The 24,262-nt window shown below is 48.5% G+C and overlaps 1 protein-coding gene across 1 annotated transcript in view; it reads left to right on the plus strand.

The window, feature by feature from the left end:
* Positions 1–1,587: 1,587 nt before the first annotated feature.
* tet2 (tet methylcytosine dioxygenase 2) overlaps positions 1,588–24,262 on the plus strand; it is a 39,265-nt gene continuing 16,590 nt past the window's right edge. Inside the window, exon 1 of the mRNA XM_084686765.1 lies at positions 1,588–2,047. The gene's annotated coding sequence lies outside the window, so the exon portion shown is untranslated. The remainder of the gene's footprint in view (positions 2,048–24,262) is intronic.

The following is a 24,262-nucleotide window of genomic DNA, read 5'->3' on the forward strand; positions in this document are numbered from 1 at the left end:
CCTCCACCCTTCTCCCCCACCCTCCTCCACCCCTCTCCCCCACCTCCTCCACCCCTCTCACCCACCATCCTCCACCCTTCTCCCCCACCCTCCTCCATCCCTCTCCCCCACCCTCCTCCACCCCTCTCTCCCACCCTCCTCCACCCCTCTCTTCCACCCTCCATCCCTCCTCCTTCCTTCATCTTCCCTGTCCTCTGTGTATGACCAGGGTCATCAGAGGGGTTTTGGCAGAAACATCCACTGGCTCCAGGGATGGTTTCCAAAGGTTACTATGTTGTCTTACGCCCTGTGCTAAACATATGGCCAGCCTACCGCCAGCCAACCAGCCAGCCATCCAATCAACCAGCCAACCTGCCAGTCAGCCAGCCAACCCAGTGAGTAACCACATCTCTGCTACCAAGCACGATAAACCAAAAATGAATACAACAGTGCAACAAATAACATCAACATTCCTTAAAGATGCTGTAAAGCAAATTCCATGATTTGTTTTTCAGTACATTATTATTCTTCTTGTGAAATGAGTTCCTGAAACCATATGCAAAGCATGAAAACGATCGCACGATGCAAAGACAAAGTAATCAACACATAAAGCACTCAGAGACTGCAGGTATGGCTGTTCTGATATCTGCAATTGATTTAGTGTTGCTGTTGTTGCTAAATTCAATCAATAAGAGGGGGCGGAGCTTCAGCTCCAGGTGACACGCCCCCCCCCCAGTCTCAAGCAGAGAAGATTTCACGATTTCAAAACTTAATTTAACATACATGACTGTGTTTTTTTTTAATTCAAATGTTGATGGGTAGTTAACAACACATTCTTCTGTGGTGTGATGAACTTAAAACTCATTTTCAGTTCCACTTTACAGCATCTTTAAAAGCAGTGCAACAAGAACATCTAAAACACAGTGTAGGCCATGGTGAACACAAATAATACAGCATGACGAAGGAACTCCAGAGCAACAGTAATGTCCCATTTTGGGGCGAGATGAGAAGGATAGTGTAGCTGTCTGTCTGAAGTGTGGAGTGGAAAGAGAGACGAGCGTGTGCAGGAACCTGGTGTCGGGGAACTCCTGTCCCCTACATAACGAGAGAAAACGAAAGAAGAAGAAAGCCATGATAGACAGTGAGGGAAAAAAGGAAGAGAGAAAAAACCTTGAGTCACTTGTCTTCCTGTCTAGGGGGCTGTTTGTAGTAGGTGGCCACTCATTTCTCTCTCTCTCTCTTTCTCTCTCTCTCTCTCTCTCTCTCCCTCTCTCTCTCTCTCTCTCTATCTCTCTCTCTCTGTTTCTTTCTTACTCTCTCTCCATCTCTCTCTTTTCTCTCCATCTGTCTTTTTTTCTTTCTCTCTCTCATTGTCTCTAACTCTGTGTGTCTCTAACTCTGTGTCTGTCTCTCTGTATCTTTCAGATCTGCATCTCTCTCTACTTTCCTTCAGTCACAGAGATAAGCCCTGCACTGGTTTGAAAGAAGAGGATGAGGAGGAGGAGGAGGAGGGGACGAGGTTGGCCACAGGAGTCCAGTCCAGGCTGGTGAATCCAGTCCTTTGCTTGCTGCCAGCCGCCATAGTGTGTGCACTATTGTGTACGGCTGGGGGAAGGAGAGAGAGAGAGAGAGACAGAGAGAGAGAGAGAGAGAGGGGGGAGAAACCCAGTCCCTTTGTGTGGGAAGGACACAGCAGGAAAGTGATTTTGCGATTACTTTAGCGTGCCGGCAAGGCAAGACTCTTTCCTCTCTCTGACACACACACACACTCACACACTTAACGCTCACACACACCTCGATCTTCTTCTCTACAGTGTGCTGTATGCGGCTCCAGTTTGCTAGGTGTGTGTGTGTGTGTCTCAGAGCGTCCGAGTGGCAGCCGTCTGGCTTCTCCTGATGATGAACTTCGACGTCAGAACATCCCCCATGAATATTGATGTGGAGGCTAGTCGGCTTCACACAGGAGCAGAAGGAGGCAAGATGGCGGCCGTTTAGGATTTGTTAAAGAGAAGAACCCACGGCCAGTTTGTTGGAATCTTTCTACAAAGTGGAGGGACACAAAGAAGAGGTAAGACTCTGAACTGTGTTTTTTTTTCTTTTCTTCTTCTTCTTCTCAAACCACATTCTTTCTTCCTCCTTTTTCCTCCTGCGAGGGTTTTCAGCGTGTGTGTGTGTGTGTGTGTGTGTGGAGAGCACAGGCTACACCATAGCCACTGCAACTCTCCTCAGTCACAGACCAAGAGCTAGCTAGCATAATAAGGAGTAGTACTGGATTCAGCTTCGCCAACATGGCTGACAATTTCCTTTCTCTTTTTTTTCTTCTTCTTTGGGGCCGGTATTGAAATTGAGCTATATTGTGTCGGTGTGTGTGTGTGTTTTTCAGATCCAAAAGTGTCCTGTCTCTTTTGCAGTCTTTGGAATGTGACTTATGGTTGAAAAATAGTGATCTTAGATGGGTTGTTTGGTGGTGTTAAAAAAAAAAAAATGTTTTGCTTCAAGCTAAATGAATAAATGCCTGGGATATTGGTACTGCACAAAGCTGCAGCCATATCAAAAAGTCTGAAATGTCCTCATTTGGAAGTTGTATTTTCATGTATTTTGTTTAGGGGGACATTTTTATGAATTATGGATTATAAAAGAAAATGGACAACTGTGGATTTTAGAGATTATATCAGTAGTAAAAATATTTGTTCTTATTGGAGATTGACTTGAGAAACATGTTTGCAGTTGTCCTCCTCTCCTCTCCCTGTTCTTTCCTACCCACATAACTGAAACTGCTGTATTTATCCTGACTTCCATGTTTTTATCATTTATTTTGCTGTAAGGGGAGGTTTCAAGCCCAGCAGTGAGGGTTGTGCTTCTAAGGAGAATAGTTGTAAGTGGGGGATAGTGGAGCTAGCTTCTGGCTTTGTGCGTCCACATGATTCAGCTTTCATTGCATTCACCGGTGAATGACAGGCAGACACAAAGGAGGGCACAATCCCAAGGAGAGAGAGAGAGGCGGGGGAGAGAGGAGGGGGGAGAGAGGGAGAGGGAGGAGGGGGAAGAGAGGGAGAGAGGGGAAGAGAGGGAGAGAGGGGGGGGAGAGGAAGGAGGGAGGGAGAGAGAATAGGCAAACTGTGTTGGCTAGAAGGTCAGAAGGCTTTAAAGGAAGTGAAACATAACCCTAAAGCACCATTAGACCAACTGACAGGAAGGACAGTTATGAAGCTGGTTTTAGACTGAGGGTTGAGAGGAATTACCAACAGCAAAACACAAATACTAGTTGGCTTGCGAGCTGTAAGTTAGCTATCTATCTGAAGTCACCATGGTGACAGATCCCTGAGAAAGAACATTTAATCTCAGTTTCCCTCCCCCCCAAAAAGCAGAACATTACATGTGACATCTGTGTTATAATGTGTTATAACCTATTTCTTCATTCAAGCACAAACAAGAGTTTCACAACCCACCCTACCAACTGTTTGTTAGTTATTAGCATTAGGTAACACCTCTCCCCCTAAACACATTATTAGCTCATGAATCCCATGTTATTCTTTCCTTATCTGAGAGACCCATTAGGATTACCATCAGAATCACCAGGAGGGAACTCACAGGTACACTTCCTCACTCTTCCCTGCCTACTTGTTTGTTGTTGTGTATTTGGCTTGTGTATTCCGCTGGTGCCTCCAAGCACTTTCATTAGTGTGGGGAGCAGGAGGGGGGTGAGGAGTCTTTGTGAGGTGCTAAGTAAGGGACGGCCTACAGTACGGCTGTCAGGGCCTCAGCAGCAAGTGCTCTCTAATGGCTAGTTATAAACAAACATTGTTTGGGTGAGGAGGTGGTGGAGTAGGCTGATGCTGTCACAGTAGAAGTTAGGTTGAGGTTCAGTTAGGCTCATCTGATGTCACTTCCAGTAACGGGTGAGGTCAGGAAAACCAACACTTATTTATTTTGGGTCGGGTCACTTTTTGTGTGTGTGTGTATGTGTATAAACCTACATTATTTGTAATTTTTCCCCATTTTCTATGTGATGATATAGGCTTGGTAAAGGCATTGCCAAACAGACACCATCTTAGGTCATATTGCCACGTAAGGAAATGCAGCTATTGCAACCTAAAGAAAGTTTGAAGTCGACCTTTGTGGAGTTTGGAATTAAATACAACTTTTGTTCATCCAACCTTCTACTTGGTTGCTTGGCTTAAGCATCTGTTGCTACTTGAAGGGACTGGGTAACGGTTGTTGAGATAATCCTGCTGTTTGAACCACTAGATAAAGAGCCTTTTAGTCTCTCTAGTCTTTTCCCAGTGACTTTCACTGGGAGTTTTTCCTTGTCGTCCTTGAGGGTTTAAGTTGGTTTAGGTGCAGTTCTGTGGGTGTATGTGAAGCCTTCTGTGACATTGCTTGTAAAAAGGGCTCTACAGAAAATATTTGATTTGAACATCCAGCAACAGTCTGCAATCTGGTTAGACACCAGCAACCACCTAAGCAACATCTAGACACGCGATACCAGATGTACGAGACTTGTGAAAGAGTTTCAACAAAAACAAAACATGACTGTCTGAGGTCCGTCGCTCGTGTTGAGCTGTCGGGGGCGTAACCATGGCTGCGTAGGCGTAGTAACCCGTAGCGTGGCTGTGTTTTGATATGGTAAGCGTGGTCCCGGCCTCATCAACACAGCAACGTCACCAGAGGTAGGGCTTCCCTCCCTGAAGCCCTGCTCTGACAGGGTCAGGCAGCGCTGGCTCAGCGCTCACCTCTTCCTTCACACACAAGTTTTTTTAGCAGACGCTTGAGTCCAAAGCGATGGGAAGCATGTTTGTGGAGTCATCCAAACAGAGTCATCCAAACAGAGTCATCGCAGACCTTGTCTTAGTTGGACTATTTTGACCTGGGTTCACCAGCTGAGTGTGTGTGCTCGTGTGAAATACCTCCAGGTAGATGGTGTTGTCTGTGTGAGACTACGCTTATAGATAAGACTGTGACCGCCTCTGACCGGATCTCAGATCGGGCCGTGCCTCACTGACAAGATCCCTGTGTGGCCGCTGTGTGGAGGCCTTTACGTCCTCATGACTGCTGTTGGAGAGGACAGAACAAGAGGAGAGGACATGAGGAGAGGACATGAGGAGAGGACATGAGGACAGGACAAGAGGAGAGGACAAGAGGACAGGACAAGAGGACAGGACAAGAGGACAGGACAAGAGGAGAGGACATGAGGAGAGGACATGAGGAGAGGACATGAGGACAGGACAAGAGGAGAGGACAAGAGGCCAGGACAAGAGGAGAGGACAAGAGGCCAGGACAAGCCCCATGACTCCTCCTCAGATCTCCTGGACCAGCCACACCAAGCTGCAGTGTAGGGGGATGGGGGGGAGCAGGGAGAGATCAATCACAGAGGCAGGGAGAGAGACTCCACCGTCCCTCTGATCCCTCCTCACCCGCTGATAAAGCCATGCGGATGGACGGATGAACCCTCCTCCTCTCCTTCGTTGACCCTTGCTAAGTCCTCTCTTCATCCCTCCCCCAACCCCTCTTTCTGGGGGAGAAGACAATATCAGCTTTAGGAGAAAGAATGTCCAGTCTCCATGGCGTCATTCAACAATGCTAGCCCCTCACAATGGCCACATGACCCTCGACCCTGTCACCCCCGGTCACAGCCTCAGTGCATCATATTTCGACCCCCACTTGGGCCATGACGGAGATGAGATGACGTGAACTCACTAAGAGATGACATCAGGGAACAGGTTACAAGCTATTTTAGAATCAAGGGTTTCCGGGAAGGAAGGTTGTAGGCAGAACCTTTTAAAATATACAACATGACTATAGCCTTTTCTTGGATGCAGTGGTTCTAACTGAACAGGTTTCTTGAAGGATTCTTCAGCCCACAGGAGCCAGGTATAGAACTCTAACATCCACGAGGAATCCCCGTCTGTTATGTGATAGGCCCTACCAGGTAGGGGACATTTTATAGAACCGCTCTCCTTCTACCTTCTGACTCTCACACTCCCACAAAATGGCGAGATGCAGCTAAAAGAAGTATTGATCTGTGCAGCTTATTGATTTGTGTCTGGCCTGCAGCTGGAAAGAGGTTTTTCAAAGGGGGATGGGTTGTTGTAAACAACATACTCTAGTTTCTTATTTACAACATACAACATACATATATTTTCTTCTTCCCAAGCCTTTATTGGGAAGTAAGGACATCATTAGCCTTTGACTGATGTTTTGCGCATTATTCCGACACAAGGAACACATGAATTAAAAACATATTTGGTTGAAATCAATGAATAGATTTGTAGGATATGTTTGAATGCAATGGCTGGAGGTTTTTGATGCATGGTGATATTGAGAAAAGCTCTTTAACATAATCTGATCAGTACTTCCTGGTCATGTTTTACTGAAACCACAAATGTTTCAATGTCCTTTTTCCTTTCTGCAATTGGGCAACACATTCGGCCAACATCCACAACACCTTTTTAAAACCTATGCAAGAACAGTAGACAGTCCTTCCCTCTCTCCTTCTCTCTCTCTCTCCATCTCTCTCCCCCATGCCTCTCTCTTCTCTCTCTCCTGTTTATCTTCACCCCTTTAGCCTTAACTAACACGTGAGCAGCTCTCTTGGTGTCTGAGCTGAGATAAGAGTCGGTCGTAGGTGTGGGTGTCAGGGGGGGGTCAGCTCTGTTCCCCCGGCCAGCGCAGGGAGCTCCTCGTCGGGGTGACAGTGTATCGATGTCGGGGTCTGCCTCACCCGGGGGGGAGTCGACCTGCCCTGCCTGGCCAGCCGCTCCTCGCTCCCCCGCGCCACGCCAGTACCAGCACATGGCCTCTCTGTTTACAAACACCCTCCTGGCATTCCGCTGAGAGAGAGAGCGAGAGAGTTACGTAACCGTCCCCAAACAGCATCCCTCAAGCCTGTCGCTCGCTCGCCCGCCCGCCAGCTTTCTCCCACGCCTCGTCCTGGATATCTGGAGTGCGGCCCGCGTCGCTGCTCGCCACCGGCCAGCGTCGGAGTGTGACACCGTGTCAGGGGGGAGCGAGGGAGGGCGAGGGGGCACGAGGGGGCAGGAAGTGATGAAATGACATGATTGGCCGCGTGTCAGACCTTGTCACCTCTGACTGTGACACCGCAACAGCCACAGCAATGATGATGCCTGCAAGACAGGGACTTTCCCTGGGAGGGGTGGGGGAAAGTGGAGAGCCACCCTAGCACGCTAAGCTAACATGCTGAGCTAGCACGCTAACCTAGCACGCTAAGCTAGCACGCTAACCTAGCACGGTAACCTCAGTGATGTGAACTTTAACCATCACGCCTTCCTGCTGTAATGCAACACGCAGTCCAATAGATAAACCTGTTTGACCGCAGAGGGTCACAGGGGGTAATGGGGGTGTGTTTGCACGCTGCCCTGAATGACTGGCAGCTTCTGCGTCTCAAATCCCCCATTTCGAAGATGGGGGGGGGGGGGGGATTTGTGAAAGAAAATCTCGACTCAAGAGTTCAAATTGGTGGCGTACGCGGAGAAGAAACACACACACACATATATACACACACGTCTACACACACACACACCTCTATGCATTATGTTCCGTGTTGAAATGTCTCATCTGACTCTCATCTCTCACCTTGGTTTCCCCTCAGTGTGTTTGATGCGGTGGCTGTTCTGTGAAGAGGTGTTAATCATCTGCTAAACTGAGTTTTCTTAAATCTGTCAGAGGATATCTACTGATGCCAGCTGCACTAGACCGTTCGTTTTCTGCAATTTCAAGGATTGAAGAGCTCTGAAACTGAGCAGGTTATTTCCCTGGTAATGGTACAAAAGACAGGAAGGGCAGACAGAGCAGAGTCTGTTGCTGCACAAATCGGAAATACAACCAGAGATACACAATATCAAATCTGCTGTGTGCCAGGGAGAAAATGAAAGAGAGAAAGATGTGTGTGTATGCTCTACACAGTTGCCCGCTGTCTGTGACCCTGGGGCCAAGTTGAGGTGTGGTTTCTAACACTTGGGTGTGTGTGTGTGTGTGCACACCCAAACACACTGTTGCAGATCAGCTAGATGCCTGTGTAGGCAGAGCTCTCTCCCTAGTCACGAGGAGTGGGTGGAAGGGGCTTACACGCATGCACACGCACACACCCACAGCTCCGTCAATCACAACACAGTGTGTTCAATCAGTAAGGGCCTCTAGAGCCCTCAGGATAATATAGGATATTCTTTTTTCAGGGACTGGTGAGAAGTTCAACAAACTATTCTAAGCTGTGTGTGTGTATGTGTGTGTGTGTGTGTGTGTGTATGTGTGTGTGTGTGTGTGTGCGTACAAACACCTTCTGAAGCCAATCAGAGGTGTCTGAAAGCTCCTGTATTCATTCACTAGATAATCTTTTGATGAGGATGGAAAAACGTGAATCAGATCAAGACATGAAACAAAATATCCATAGCTAATGCTTTCAGTCACACAACTTATATAGAGACCTTACACACACAAGCTTCCATCTACCCACACAAGTCATCACAAGAACTTTTTCACAGGGGTTTGCCACCGTATTCTAAAATGGTTGTCCGTTGTCACAGCAGAGACTTGATAGAATCAGACGCAGGAAAGGTGACTCCTGTGGCCTTTGTGGTCCCCCCCCCACACACACACACACTCACATACACGCCACTTACACACACATACATACACCCCACATACACAGCACACTAACACACAGCACACTAACACACAGCACAACGAGAGACAGCTGGCTGTGAATGTCATTCAAGAGCATGACACCACTCTGCCAAGGCCTCTAACTGACATCACTGACTGAGTGTCTGCCAGCAAGCAGCCTCCACAAACCAGCCAGCAAGCAGCCTCCACAAACCAGCCAGCAAGCAGCCTCCACAAACCAGCCAGCAAGCAGCCTCCACAAACCAGCCAGTTAGACAGCATGCAGCCTCCACAAACCAGCCAGCAAGCAGCCTCCACAAACCAGCTAGCAAGCAGCCTTCACAAACCAGCCAGCAAGCAGCCTCCACAAACCAGCCAGCAAGCAGCCTCCACAAACCAGCTAGCAGCCTCCACAAACCAGCCAGCAAGCAACCTCCACAAACCAGCCAGCAAGCAGCCTCCACAAGCCGGCCAGCCAGCCAGGCAGAATGCAGTGCAGCAGTCATCCATATTAGGTTTCCTTCGTGGAATGCATTGGTGATATGGCAGCTGGTGCCTGGCTATAACGACCCCCCCTCCCCAAACACACACACACACATACATACATAAACACACACAGCAGCACACATCCACAAGCACACATACACCCATAAACCCCCACACACACGTACCAAACAACCCTCTCTCATATGAAAAGGGTGTTTATTTTGCATTGACAGTCCTTGATATTTACAGAGCTCCTTTTACCCAGAGAAGTTTTTTCCCATTTAAATGGTTTTCACCTGAGCTTGACACACGTGTAGTCTTCTGTCAGGGGTGGCCTCCCCTCCCCCATCCCCTCCCTCCCTCCCCCCTCCCTTCTCTCTCCCCCTCCCCCACTCTTCACAGGCAAATATCCTCCCATCTAATCCGATGGTGTTCTGCAGACACAGTCTCTGCACTGTTCAGAGAGATACCAGTATTACACATTGACAAACCAGCACAGCCCTCACTGTTTACAACCCTGGATGAACTTGCTTCATAACCGATGATTCCAAACCGACTATTTGAATAACAGCATTTGACTATCATCAGTATTACTGTTAGCATCCTTGTGATAGGCCCACATCAGGTGGTACACTTTAGATTTGAATCTGGGCACAGTTGTAGGCCTACATATGAATCGCAACCGTGATCTCCTGCCTAAAGCTGCTGGTCTTGATAACCTCCCCAGACATCCTGCTGTGTCTGGGGTCTAAAACAGAACCCTCTACACCTGAGCAGGGTGCTGGTATGAAAACAGCTTTTATGTCAATGAAAAATGTTGTTTTACCAAAATAACAGCACAGTGAATGGGACTGTGAATGTATAGAGAAATAGAGGAAATGTTATCTCATTCCACTTGAACAATAAGCCAGCTTGCCAGTAAACTAATAAGCCAGCCAGTAAACCAGCCTGCCAGTAAGCTAGTAAGGCAGCCAGTTAACCAGCTAGTTAGCCATTCTGCTAGTTAGCCAGTACCCTAGCCTCGTTGGACTGCTGTGACAGCAGCGCTGCGGTGTCAGTGAGCTGGGAGGTCATGTGACTAGCTCGCAAGGGGGGAGGGGAGACCATAGCAACAGTCGCTGAGGTCACGCTGCCTGGTAAGCGGGGGGAGGGGCCTGTCAGTGGGTTCAGCGGTGATCGGAGAGAGAGATTATGAAACTGGTATCTCTCATTCGCTAACTCCATGCAATTACGTGTTTTTCAAGGGATTGTGGTGTATTGTTTCGCTTTAATTTAAACTCAGTTGAACAACCAATTGGGATGAAACAACAGTGCATGCGTTTGTTGAACAATAAATCGGGTTGTTGTCTGAATGCTGTATGTCGACCATGGCTTGTTCGTCTTCTCAATCAGAGCTAGCTCTAGAGCTTCTGTTTTCAAAGCAGCTCCTTTGGAGTCAAAGTGTTCGTGTCACATCAGATATGATGTTATGGTTTCTTCAACTATAATGTTTATCCTCACATCCCCTTCCTGTTTGAAAAAATGCTGGTTTGGGAATTTTTCGGGGGCATAAGGAAACAAACCGCCAAACAAATGCGTTTCTGTGCCGAGCAAAACGGTCTTCAAATGAAGGAATGTTGTCAGACTGTGACTATGCCTTCACAGTTCTTGATTTATGTAGACTATAAGCTTCACCATTGACAGGAAATGTCCAATTTGTATTTAACTCTTCCCCCCAACATTTATAGTTGTATAGGCTATGCAATCTGCGTTAGTAAAAAGTTATCACTTTTTTTTGTATGAGGACAGAATGACTCGGGAGAATGCAGTTTGGTGGAAACTGAAACAGATTGAACTTCCATCTATCTCACTTTCTCCTACAATTATTCACAGATTCACAGCTGCACACAGACTCAATGTTACTCAAGAGAACCCAGTGAATCATTTTAACCAGCATTCTGAGCATGGGACCTGCCTGAAAGGCACCATGGGATATGTCGTTTTTAATGTCATGCGGATAATCGTTTGTGTCCAATGAAACTTCAAAATTCTCATTGTGAATGTGTGTCTCTCTGAATGTGTGGCTCTAAATGTGTGTCTCTGAATGTGTGGATTTATTGATTACTGGGATCAATAGGTAAGGCTAATGTACCTCGCCTGCCTGGACTGCAACTGCAGTATGCCAGCCAGCCAGCTAGCCAGCCGGTCATCCAGCCAGCCAGCTAGCCAGACGGTCATCCAGCCAGCCAGCTAGCCAGACGGTCATCTAGCCAGCTAGCCAGCTAGCTATCCAGTCATCTAGCAAGCTAGCCAGCCAGTCAACTAGACAGCCAGACAGCCATACAGCTGGGTTAATGTTTGGAGCAGATGGGCTTTGGAGAGCTAATAAGCCAGTCGCCATGGCTACCGCAAGGCCCTGAAAGAAATTTACTTTGCGCAGTGAACAGTTCATCAAGTCAGTCAGATATATTGACTAGAGCTTCTACACAGAGAGGGGGAGAGGGATAGTGAGAGAAGAGCAGAGAGAGAGAGAGGGAGAGAGAGGAGGAGTAGAGCAGGAGAAGAATGAGAGAGGGGATAGAGAGAGAGAGGATAGAGAGAGAGAGAGAGAGAAGAGGAGTAGAGCAGGAGAGGAAGGAGAGAGGGGATAGAGAGAGAGAGGAGGAGTAGAGCAGGAGAGGAAGGAGAGAGGGGATATAGAGAGAGAGGAGGAGTAGAGCAGGAGAGAGGGGATAGAGAGAGAGAGGAGAGAGAGAGAGAGGAGGAGTAGAGCAGGAGAGGAAGGAGAGAGGGGATAGAGAGAGAGAGGAGGAGTAGAGCAGGAGAGAGGGGATAGAGAGAGAGAGGAGAGAGAGAGAGAGAGAGAGGAGGAGTAGAGCAGGAGAGGAAGGAGAGAGGGGATAGAGAGAGAGGGGATATAGAGAGAGAGAGAGAAGAGGAGTAGAGCAGGAGAGGAAGGAGAGAGGGGATAGAGAGAGAGGGGATATAGAGAGAGAGGAGGAGTAGAGCAGGAGAGGAAGGAGAGAGGGGATAGAGAGAGAGGGGATATAGAGAGAGAGAGAGAGAGAGAAGAGGAGTAGAGCAGGAGAGGAAGGAGAGAGGGGATAGAGAGAGAGAGGAGGAGTAGAGCAGGAGAGGAAGGAGAGAGGGGATAGAGAGAGAGGGGATATATAGAGAGAGGAGGAATAGAGCAGGAGAAGAAGGAGAGAGGGGATAGAGAGAGAGAGGAGGAGAGCCAGAGGAGGAGTGTGGATGGTGTTTGTCAGGGTTTGAGGTCGGTTACTGGTTGCTGTGTGTTTTGTGCGCTCAGAGAAACCCTTCTTAATTAGAACCTTGGTGAGACCCTGCACCCACCCACACACACACACACACACAGTATCAGCCAGTACTGTTTTCATACTAGTCTTCTTCCAGATGTTCAAATGCAACAGTCCTTTAAGACTTGTCTCTTTCTCTCTTCCTGTCCCTCCATCTCACTATCTCTCTATCTTTTTCTCTCTCCCTTTCTCTCTCTTTCTCCCCTCCCCCCCTCCTCGAGGTCATGTGGTTTACCGAGGTGACCTGTAGCCTTCCATGTTTATAGTCCAGTCCTGTCTAATCATCTACTGGAGCCAATCAGCCCTGACCTCTATACAGCACAGACAGAAACACTCAATGTGGGTGAAAATAGCACACACACACACATCAACACACACACATCAACACACACACTCAAACATGAATACAGTACACACACATACTGTACATATGCTTACATGCAGACACACATACAGACATGCCGCAATACACACTCATAGACACACAGGCAGTATACATACATACAGATCATACATGCTGCTGTACATACAGACCATACAACAATACTGATTTATACCTGAGTTTGTGTGTGTATGTGTGCTTGTGTGTGTTTATGCGTGTATGTGGTGTGTGAAAAAAGTTTAAAAGTATGACTGTCCTCAGAGTAGCAATTTGTTGTGCAGCAGTAAAACACAGTACGAACTACAATGTAGAGGTGTGTGTGTGTGTGTGTGTGTGTATCATCCCAGTGTGTCCTGTGCTTGCAGAAGATGCATTCGCACATCCAGCTGAACCAGTAATGTGAGTTTTGCCCCACCCTGTGCACAGAAGTAGTGGTGGAACAGGTTATCACCATGGCTCTACTCTGTCTGCCAGGAACCAGATAGAACATGCCAGAAGACATGATGAGCTCTGCTCTTCCTCATCTGGCCTCACATGTCTATCTGGGTTCCGGTCGGAGCAGGAATGCTTTCCCCCCCCCCCCCAGGGGAGAGGAAAAGAGAGGAGAGGAGAAGAGGGGAGAGGAGAGGAAGAGAAACTAAACATTTTATGAGAATCAAAGACAGAGGAGAGGAGAAAAGAGGAGACAAAAAGAGGGCAGAAGAGAGGAGAGGAGGAAAACAGGGGAGAAGAGAGGAGAGGAGAAGAGGAAAACAGGGGAGAAGAGAGGAGAGGAGAAGAGGAGAGACTTGGAGAGGAGGTGGACTCACCACTACAGAGGTCCATCTGTCTTCCATTAGACATGAAGAACAATGTGGATTGTGCAGTGGGGGCAGGGCCCCTCTGGAGGGGGGGCGGGGGGGGCCTCCAGGGATGAAATTACTAGCAGAAGTGTAGATGCTCCCCCTCTGTGAGTGGAGGTAATCTAGATGATTCCAGCCCCCAGACCCACTGCAAACTACAAATTAGCTTCAGAACAAGCTGGTTCTGTGTTTGTGTGTGTGTGTGTGATGTGACAGCATTGAAACCAAGGGGACAGGCCATGAGTAATAAAATAAAATCACACAATTCTCTGTCACAAAATTTTGAGTCCTGTTGGAGCTGTGTGATTCAAGTGAACGTGTTCAGAGAAACAGACACATGTTCAGTATTTCTGAACATGAGTCATGTTGTTGTTGTTGTAGGTGTCCATGAGGCTGCAGAGGCCTCACATCACAGGCTGGGAATGGGAGGCGTGACAGACTAACGAAGTGAGGGAGGGAGAGAGAGGGAGGGAGAGGGGAAGAGAGGGAGGGAGAAGGGAAGAGAGGGAATTGCGGGAGGTCAAAGGTGGTCATGTGATCAGTTGTCTCATGTCATCGTGGTACTGCTTCATCCTACACTGAACCACACCAGAAATACAGAGTGTGTGTGTGTATACAGAGCCAACACGTGTGTGTGTGTGTGTGTGTGTGTAAAGTGTGTGTAATATGTGTGTGTATGTGTGTGTGTAAAGAGAAGAGAAGTTGTTTGTAGTTGAGATGGTCTATTGCAAAGTTGTTGTAAATCTATATATCAGAGGAGTGTTATTTGTGTACAAAACATTTTTTTTTTGTAAATACTAAGATTTAGAAAACACTATCATCAGAACCACCACATAGGAGTTTGGTTAGACTGCTGGGACACTAAGAGGAGTGAAACCAGTAATACCAGTGTACCTGTACTGGTATTACTGCAAATAGTGAATAGTTGCAGTTTACTGGCAAACTGACTGAACCGGCTCAGGATCGTTTGCAGGAGAGCCAGTTGGAAAATGAAACATGCAACACAAACATGGATAGACGTGTTCAAACATCTACTCTTCAAAAGTCATTGAAATATGATCTGATGGATTCAATTTCCAGAATCTCAAATATGAGTTATATTTGTATCAGTTAAGCTTATGAGAAGATCCCCCCCAACACACACACACACACACACACACACCTCCTACCTTCCCTGCCCACATGGTGACACCACTTAGTTCTGGGTTACGAACTTTCCCTTAACTTCTCCATTCATATGCTGATGCCCCCCTCCTTCCCCTCCCCCTCCTCAACCTCATTCCCCTCCCCTTCCACCACCTCCCACCTCCTTTACATTAGCTAAGGTGAATAACTAGGAAGCTACTACGGAGCAAGGCAGAAGGCAACAATAATAATATATTGTTTGCATCATTGATGAGGACTCTACAATACTCCTCTGTGCTCTGCTCTGCTTTACGCTACTCAGCTTTACGCTACTCAGCTTTAGGCTTCTCTGTTCTCCTCTCTCCTCTCCTCCTCTCCTCCTCTCTCCTCTCTCCTCTCCTCCTCTCTCCTCTCTCCTCTCTCCTCTCTCCTCTCCTCCTCTCCTCCTCTCTCCTCTCTCCTCTCCTCCTCTCTCCTCTCTCCTCTCTCCTCTCTCCTCTCTCCTCTCTCCTCTCTCCTCTCCTCCTCTCTCCTCTCTTCTCTCCTCCTCTCTCCTCTCTCCTCTCCTCCTCTCCTCCTCTCCTCCTCTCCTCCTCTCTCCTCTCCTCCTCTCCTCCTCTCTCCTCTCCTCCTCTCCTCCTCTCCTCCTCTCCTCCTCTCCTCCTCTCTCCTCCTCTCTCCTCTCTCCTCTCCTCCTCTCCTCCTCTCCTCCTCTCTCCTCTCCTCCTCTCCTCCTCTCTCCTCTCCTCCTCTCTCCTCTCTCCTCTCCTTTCATTGTGCGTGTGAGAGAAAAAAAAGTTTCGAAAGGTTGAAAAAATAAATTAGGAAAAAAAGACTAAAAGAAAAAGTTGCGAAAGGTTGAAAAAATGTATAAATTGTTTCACAATTTTTTTTTCAATCATTGATGTGAACTTGATGAGGACTCGACTATACTGAGACTGGATATGAGATAAAGGGCGTTAGCGATGTTGACATGACTGAGATCAGAGACCCCCCTGATCACCCATGGCCATACATGAGGGAGATGTTTGAAATTGTGGGATTCCTGGCAAATGCACCAGGAATCTATAGTTTTTTTAGTATTAATGTATTAACATGATGTGAGGTTCAGTTACCAGCGTGAAACTAAAACAAGTAATGGCTACTTTTTACTCAAGTATATGTAACTCATTTAATTCTTTAACTTGAGTGGAAAAGTTTCACCTTTTTTAGTCGGAGAGAGAGAGGAGCGAGAGGAGAGAGAGAGAGGAGAGAGAGAGAGGGAGAGAGAGAGAGAGAGAGAGAGAGAGAAAGAGGAGAAAAAGGAGAGAGAGGAGAGAGAGAGAGAGAGAGAGAGAGGAGAGAGAGGAGAAAAAGGAGAGAGAGGAGAGAGAGAGAGAGAGAGAGAGAGGAGAGAGAGGAAAGAGAGAGAGAGAGAGGAGAGAGAGGGCAGGGAAGAGCACAGCCCCCTCACTCCAGACAGACAGAGGGGTCTATTGTTGGGGGGGGGGGGGTCACATGTTGCAGTAGCAGCGAGGTGGACCTTCACACAGTCTGTATGAACACATGTCAGCAATATTAGGAGAGGTGTTGGCCTCACACACACACATACACACACTCAGACACACACTCACACACACTCAAACACACACACACACACACACACACTCTCACACACACTCACCACTGATGTGCAACAAATGGCTGTCAATAAATGTTAGTTCTGAGCTAGTTGTGGTCTAGTGAAAGTATACTAACTGTCTCATCTGGGGTGTAGACAGGGACTTAGTGTGGGGTCGCTCCAGTAGACCAGCTGGAGCTAACAGGTAAACACGGTTGCTCTAATGCTGTCAGCTGCCTCTATCTAGGCTCTGCCTCTATCTAGGCTGGGGTTCTATCTGCCTCTCTGCTCTTCCTCTATCTATGGTCTGCCTGTATCTAGGCTCTGCCTCTATCTAGGCCGGGCTGCTATCTGCCTCTATGCTGTGCCTCTATCTATGGTCTGCCTGTATCTAGGCTCTGCCTCTATCTAGGCCGGGCTGCTATCTGCCTCTATGCTGTGCCTCTATCTATGGTCTGCCTGTATCTAGGCTCTGCCTCTATCTAGGCCGGGCTGCTATCTGCCTCTATGCTGTGCCTCTATCTATGGTCTGCCTGTATCTAGGCTCTGCCTCTATCTAGGCTGGGCTGCTATCTGCCTCTATGCTGTGCCTCTATCTATGGTCTGCCTGTATCTAGGCTCTGCCTCTATCTAGGCTGGGCTGCTATCTGCCTCTATGCTGTGCCTCTATCTATGGTCTGCCTGTATCTAGGCTCTGCCTCTATCTAGGCTGGGCTGCTATCTGCCTCTATGCTGTGCCTCTATCTTGGCTCTCTGACATCATCCTATCAGTGTCTGTGCTCCGCCTCTATCTGGACTAACCTACTGGCCTCTCTAGACATCTGCTAAAGGGCTGTTTGGAGGCTGTCCATGTTTATGTCTCTCAGAGTGGTTACCATTTAGAGCATTTCAATACTCATAATAAAGTGTAGGATTCATCATTATATTTGGAATAATGTTAAATCAGTTAATGATGTTAAATCAGTTAGCCAGCCAGCCACTCAAACAGCCTGTCAGAAATCAGCCACACAACCAGCCAGCCAAACAAACAGCCAAACAACCAGCCAACCAGTCAGCCAGTCAGCCAGCCAGTCAACCAGTCAACCAGTCAGTCAGTCAGTCAGTCAGTCAGAGCATGTTGCACAGCAGAGTGGGGGCCAGTGAGGGCACACAGCTGAAAGAGCAGCTCTCTATATTTACATGAGGGATTTAAGGAGCTGTAGCATGCCAGTCATATGACCCAGTTACTCTCAAGCTTGAGCTGGCCTAGCCAAGGATAAGGTTACACACACACATACGTACGAATACACACACACAACCACACACAGGCACACTACCCAGCTGCACAAGAATGCAAGAAATGCAAGAAAGCCGACTGAAAAACTGCAATTTGAACTCAACAGAACAGAAGAACATAGCACTTTATTGTCTATTTACATGTATGGATTCCTTCATTTTCATGCTAATCACAGAATAACTGCGTAAGTCCTTAGTACAAACAAGATCTATTTTATAGACCAGAATGTAGACAAAGAGTTAGACCTTTGACTGTTTGAGTTAGATATTGGCACTCTGAACGCTTGTTGTGAACTCTTGTGTGATTTCTGGGTTCATGGAGAGGTTAAGGGGTTAGCTTGCTCCAAACATGGAGATAACACTCAATCTAATTGTGGTACTGGAGCAAGGAGCCAATGTTGTATCTGAGATGAAAACACGTGATGCTGCCCAGTGACTTGGTGTAAACACGGCGGGTCTAAGATCTGAACAGGATTGGGATTCTACACAGGATAGAGGGGGGAATGTCACAGATTGAAAATACTTTAATTAGAAGTGTTTATTTTGGCCCTGCAGTCATCACTCATCCCAAAGTTTTTGTCAACTTATTCAACTTGTTTTATCGAATGAAGCAATGTATGTGTTCCAGGTTAAACAGTAGACCAGACTCAGTAGAAGCCAACACAAAGTCAATGCACAAAGAAAAACATTTCAACCTTCATTTCTCTAACCCCCTTTCTAGTCAAATCAGTTTAGAATCTGCCCCTAAACTCGTTGAACTCCCTCGCTAGGCTGGCGGGCTAACCCTCCAGCTTACAGCCGGAGCGTGTGAGTGTTCTCTGCTCTCTTATTGACAGACAGGAACTCACCAACACGGGCGCTGGGGCTAAAGAGAGGAAACGCATACACTTGAGATCATGTCCGATTTTCTGGGGTATTTTCTTGGGAGAATAGAGTTTTGGTGAGCGGGCAAACGTGTGTCTGATTTATGACCAGTCATTGTTCCTGCAAACACACACACACACACCAACCTGGCTGAACCTGAGCCTTCAACCACCACCAGCTGCTGTTCTACTGCTATCTGTTAGTGTCATGTATGGCACCAGAGCACCACACACACACACACACACACACACACAACCTGTCCATTTACACCTCCTATTTCTGCTGCACTCTTAAGGATGGACAGGAGGGGGTTGTTGGGACAAAAACAGTTTTCCAGGGTTATGCTCCTCTCTCTACCCCATGGGGCTTGGTGGAGGGGTCCTCATGGGGCTTGGTGGAGGGGTCCTCATGGGGCTTGGTGGAGGGGTCCTCATGGGGCTTGGTGGAGGGGTCCTCATGGGGCTTGGTGGAGGGGTCCTCATGGGGCTTGGTGGAGGGGTCCTCATGGGGCTTGGTGGAGGGGTCCTCATAGGGCTTGGTGGAGGGGTCCTCATGGGGCTTGGTGGAGGGGTCCTCATGGGGCTTGGTGGAGGGGTCCTCATGGGGCTTGGTGGAGGGGTCCTCATGGGGCTTGGTGGAGGGGTCCTCATGGGGCTTGGTGGAGGGGTCCTCATGGGGCTTGGTGGAGGGTTCCTTTTGGTCCTGGCCTGTTTTGGGGGGAAAGACAGGATTGTTGACTGGGAAGGAAGTTTTAAGAGTGCTTGCCGGTCTGCTGCACCAGAGAGATGAGATTCCAGGAAGTAGGCAACACTTTACACTCTACAAGATTACATTAACTACCATGTAACTACAAAACAACCCTTTGCATTAAGGTTACATCAACTATCATGTAACAACACAGCAGTCCCTGTATTCGCTTTGTTGTAGTTACATAGGAACCTCTATGTAGGTACAATTCATTACGGTTTAGCAATACAAGTTAAGTTAAATTTAGTATGGGGGAGGTTGGGCCTTCCAGGGCTAAGTGGATGTTAACATTGGTCTTGTTTTGGTAACACAACCTTCAACTGTCCCTTTACAACACCCACTCACCCATTAACACCCCTCCCCCACGCTGAGACTTCTTACACTTTGTAATGACCTTCCTCCAACACCAAATACTAGTTGAGACAGCAAATCCTTCTGAACCTACAGGGTTTTACGGTAGGTATTGCTGTGTGTTTACACGGTAGCTTATGCAACTGGAATGCCAAGCGTTGCCGTCAAGTATTCTCCAATGAGTCCACACTCAGCGTAGCATGTGACAGTTCACCACATAGCCAAGAATACAACTCCACGGTTCTCCTTTTCATTTGCGGTGTCCGTGACGTCATTCCACTTCTACAAACACTGTCAGTCCCCAGTGTCCTTGCCTGACCCCAGCTGGACACACTGTCCCAGTGTCCCTCAGCCGTGGTGACCGACTAACCCCCCTGCCCCGCCCCGCCCTCAAGGCTTCTAGGCCCAATAAAGCAACTGCCTCACTGTAAATACCAATAAAAACGTTCAGCTGTTTTATGCAAAAACGTCTCGCAGGAAGTAGACGGTAAACAGTGGAGCACTGAGGGTTTTTCAGAGTTTCAATGACCCGCCGCGTTGTGGGATCAGAGTGATAACCACCGTCATCGATGTGGGACTCAACGGATGTGTTTGTGTTGTGTCGGTAGAAACGCATCCAGTGGTGCCTAGTCCCAGACTGTGGTCCAATCACCTGCAGGCGAGATGACAAGCAGGAAGTTAATTAATGGCAGAGCGAAGTAGAAGGAGCAGAGTAGTTGTAATTACAGGGTCAGGGTGTGTAGCCACTAGGAGACAGAGAGGGAGAGACAGACAGAGAGAAAGAAACAGACATAGAGGGAGACAGATAGAGAGAGAGAGACAGAGAGAGACCAAGAGAGAGAGAAAGAGAGAGAGAGGAGGTACTCTGAGACCAAACACAGTCCCCAATAACAACCCCTCACAGGGAAACAAAGGCCAGTCAGTATTTGGAGGGAAAGAAGAACTTCATTGTGAATCTCTGTGCTGTGACAGCAAAGCAAAGTGAATCAACGTGAGCCGTTTCATCAATAAAAACAGCACTTTTCCTCCCTCCTCTGGTGGGTATAAGTCCCGAGAGAAGATCATCTCAAATAGACCAACAATAACAAGGCATCCACCATCTTTACTGGAGCAGAAGTCTGAGAGGCAATTGGTTGGTAATCTGTTTTGCTCGTGTGGTCAATGGCTTTCCTCTAGACTAGAATCTACTGCTAAAACTCGCGTGTGAATCATCTGTTTAATCAAGAGTGTTCAAAATGTAGACCAACTGTCTATTGTTTTAGACCGGGCGTAGTCGACGCTGGACAAGTTTGTGTGTAGCATGTGCGTGCACAGAATGTGTTTACTCAGTGTGAGTGCATGCAGTGTGTGTGTGTGTGTGCGTGTGCACGGCGCTCAGCTGGGATCTCTGGCTTTGTTATCTGGGTTCTCAGAGAGATTTTTCGTGTTGTCGGTGTGGGTGTATCCAACTGTGACAAGCTGCTCTGCTCCTCTCAGCTGGAGGGAAAACCCGAAATGGATCTGAGAGGAAACGACCTGGAGCTGCTCTCTAGCCTGACTCACTCATTTATACACTTCTTAGAAAGAGTGGGGGGGAACAGAGTATGAAACTCTGTAGTGACATCAAGTGTGTGTGTGTGTGTGTGTGTGTGTGTGTGTGTGTGTGTGTGTGTGTGTTGGGCTTGGCTTACACAGAAGAAGGGAGAGAGGCAGAGAGATGAATGAAACAAAACACAAGTCGCATGGGGTGTGAGGTTAACTCAGTCTTCCTGTTATGTCTTGTTAGTCAGGAACTACTAAAGTAATGCTCTTCCCTTTCTTCCCAGTTCTCTGTCTTATTCACAAACACTTTGTTTGTGTGCGTTAAAGAGTCATGTTTGGCACATTTCTTAATCCATTCCCTTACACCGTGTCAATGGCCATATGCCTAATTAAGTAAGGACCCCACACAGCAAGCACAGGGACAGTGTCACTTCGGATTAGGTCCTAGCTGAGACGTGTGGAAGACTCCTGTGCTACTGTACAGACTGATGGGAGGGAGGGAGATCCTAGCTTTATCATCTGTGTCTCCTAGTACGTTTTGAATGGAACCAATGATATTAGTCGAGCTTGGTTACTGGTTAACATACCATATGCCCCTAAACTATGACTCAGCTGGTGCTGATTTAGATCGTTGATTTGGAATCCTGAGCACTCCAGAACTCCACCAATAGGAGCATTCTAGAAGTATGGAGAGTTCCAGAACTGTGCTGACAATAAAAAGCAATTAAAATACGTATTATCGTTATCATGAAATCATTAAAGAAGTGTGTAGAAAAAGTATATTTACTTTATTTTGGACAGTTGCCATTTGATGACGGGTAAATAAACGTTTGTGTTTCCGTGGTCTGGCCCGTACTAGCTAGCCTAGCATTTAGCCTGAGGCATGTTCTCGTGGCACCCCAGTCTTCTTCATATCCCTTTCTTTAAACATTGACCCAAAGGGGAGGAGAAGTAGTGAAGACGCTATTGTGCTCTCCCCTCATCCCTCCCTCTCTCCTCCTCCTCCACCTGTCTGCGTTAGCAAGTTAGCGAGTTAGCGAGCTGGCGAGCAGCTGTGTAAGGGCTGCAGGCCAGCCTGTGGTGCCTCTCTCTGGGAGGGGGCCTGTCTGGGGAGCATGGTCTGTTGTTGTGGTCGACGGCTCGTTAGCTGCGGATTTAGCTCTCTGAGCTGGGGGGTAGGGGGGGCTGGAGGTGGCTAACGTCCTGGAGGGGAACGGAGGGTGGGGGCTGGAGTCAGCTAGACCTGTCAGGACGGGGAGGAATTGGGGGAGGGGAGGGGGAGGGGGAGGGGGAGGGCAGGGGGAGGGGAGGGGAGGGGGAGGTCGGAGGTGGGGGGAGCACTTCTTCCAGAACGACTGGAAAGTTTACATTTTTCCCCCCTCTGCAAACGCTTCAGTTCGTTGGGTACAGTCCTGTACAGTGTGAACTGAATGACCCCGTTCTATGAAGCAGTCAAAACAACTTTGAAGAGCGAGATGAATGAAGTTCTTCATCTCGGTGTCTGATGTCAGCCTCGCTCCACAGGTGCTCCTTGAACATTCCTGGCCAGGAGAAGAAATTCGTGCAAACTGAACCTAACCAGCTCCTCCCCACCCCATCCCCCCCACCCCCCCCTCCACCCCCAGATGGAATACATTTCATGACTGCTCTGGAATCTGTTCCAAATTAGGGTTCTTTATGTGCTCACATCCCATAGTCCAGGCTCTGCAGCCATCGGTCCTGGTCTGTGGCGCTGCTAGACAACACCAAACTGAACCAGCCTTTGGTTCGGTGAGATATTCATTAATCAAGCTGTCAACTGAGGAGCCACCAACACCACTTTTTGTTGTTTTCAAAAGCCGGTCAGACACACACGCGCACATATCCAGACACACACACACACACACACAACACACACTCCTCTCTCCTTCTTTCAGGGAAGGTTGTCTGGATGCCGGCTGCAGTTTCAAGGTGACAGGTTTTTCTAAGCATCAGCTTAGCTCTCCACACGCTCAAATCAGACCCAACGACGAAGCAACATCATGCCAACTCAAACACAGCGTCGCTCCTGTGACAACACTCGTTTATTACGGTTTCTTTTTCTCTTCTCCCTCTCTCTCGTTCTCTCTCCCTTTCCCTCTCCCTCCTTTCTCTCCCAGACTCCTCTTTCTGTCACACACACACACTCCTTCCTCTTTTCTCTTTCTTTCTCTCCTCCACTTTCTCTGTTTCTCTCCCCTCCCCCTCTCTGTAATGGTGCCCTGGATCATCGTGTTTTCATGGGAACCTCAAGCTGGGTCTCATTATGTTTTCAGGGGTGGAGGGCCAGGGGTGGAGGGCCAGGGGTGGAGGGCCAGGGGTGGAGAGCCAGGGGTGGAGGGCCAGGGGTGGAGGGCCAGGGGTGGAGGGCCAGGGGTGGAGGGCCAGGGGTGGAGAACCAGGGGTGGAGGGCCAGGGGTGGAGGGCCAGGGGTGGAGGGCCAGGGGTGGAGGGCCAGGGGTGGAGGGCCAGGGGTGGAGGGCCAGGGGTGGAGGGCCAGGGGTGGAGGGCCAGGGGTGGAGAGCCAGGGGTGGAGGGCCAGGGGTGGAGGGCCAGGGGTGGAGGGCCAGGGGTGGAGGGCCAGGGGTGGAGAGCCAGGGGTGGAGGGCCAGGGGTGGAGGGCCCTGTTGTTCCGACCGGGCTGGGGAGGCCTGGCGATGCTGGGGCCACCAGGGGCCACTCACCAGGGGCCACTCACCAGGGGCCACTCACCAGAGAGCGTGATTTAGGGAGGTGAGCGGGGACTAGACAGAGGGAAGAAGAGCCATGATTGGGGGAGAGAGAGCAGGAAAGAAGGGAGAGAGGGAGTGATAGAGAATGTGGTGGGGACGGTGTGTGGGGGTTGTGGGGAGACAGTTGACTCGTGTATCTTAAGGCTGTCAGTGACTGTCATGGGAGTAGAATTATTGAGTTAAATAGATTGATAAGCGTCCGTATATTTAGAGATAGACCTCATGGGTCCCATGCCTCACCAACACACACACGTCATCTCCCAGCTGCTTGACTGACACCAGACCACCTGATGTCTCCTCGTGTCCCAGTCTCTCATAAATCTCCATCCACAACGACAACACTCATTTTGGCCCTAACGGCTCTGTCGACAACCATTATGCCCCAGACCTGTCAAGAAAACCCGCTCTCCATCCTCCTCTCTGCG

This window comes from Hypomesus nipponensis, chromosome 22 (genome assembly GCF_054491055.1).
Source record: "Hypomesus nipponensis isolate SF chromosome 22, ASM5449105v1, whole genome shotgun sequence".
Taxonomy (NCBI): Eukaryota; Metazoa; Chordata; class Actinopteri; order Osmeriformes; family Osmeridae; genus Hypomesus; species Hypomesus nipponensis.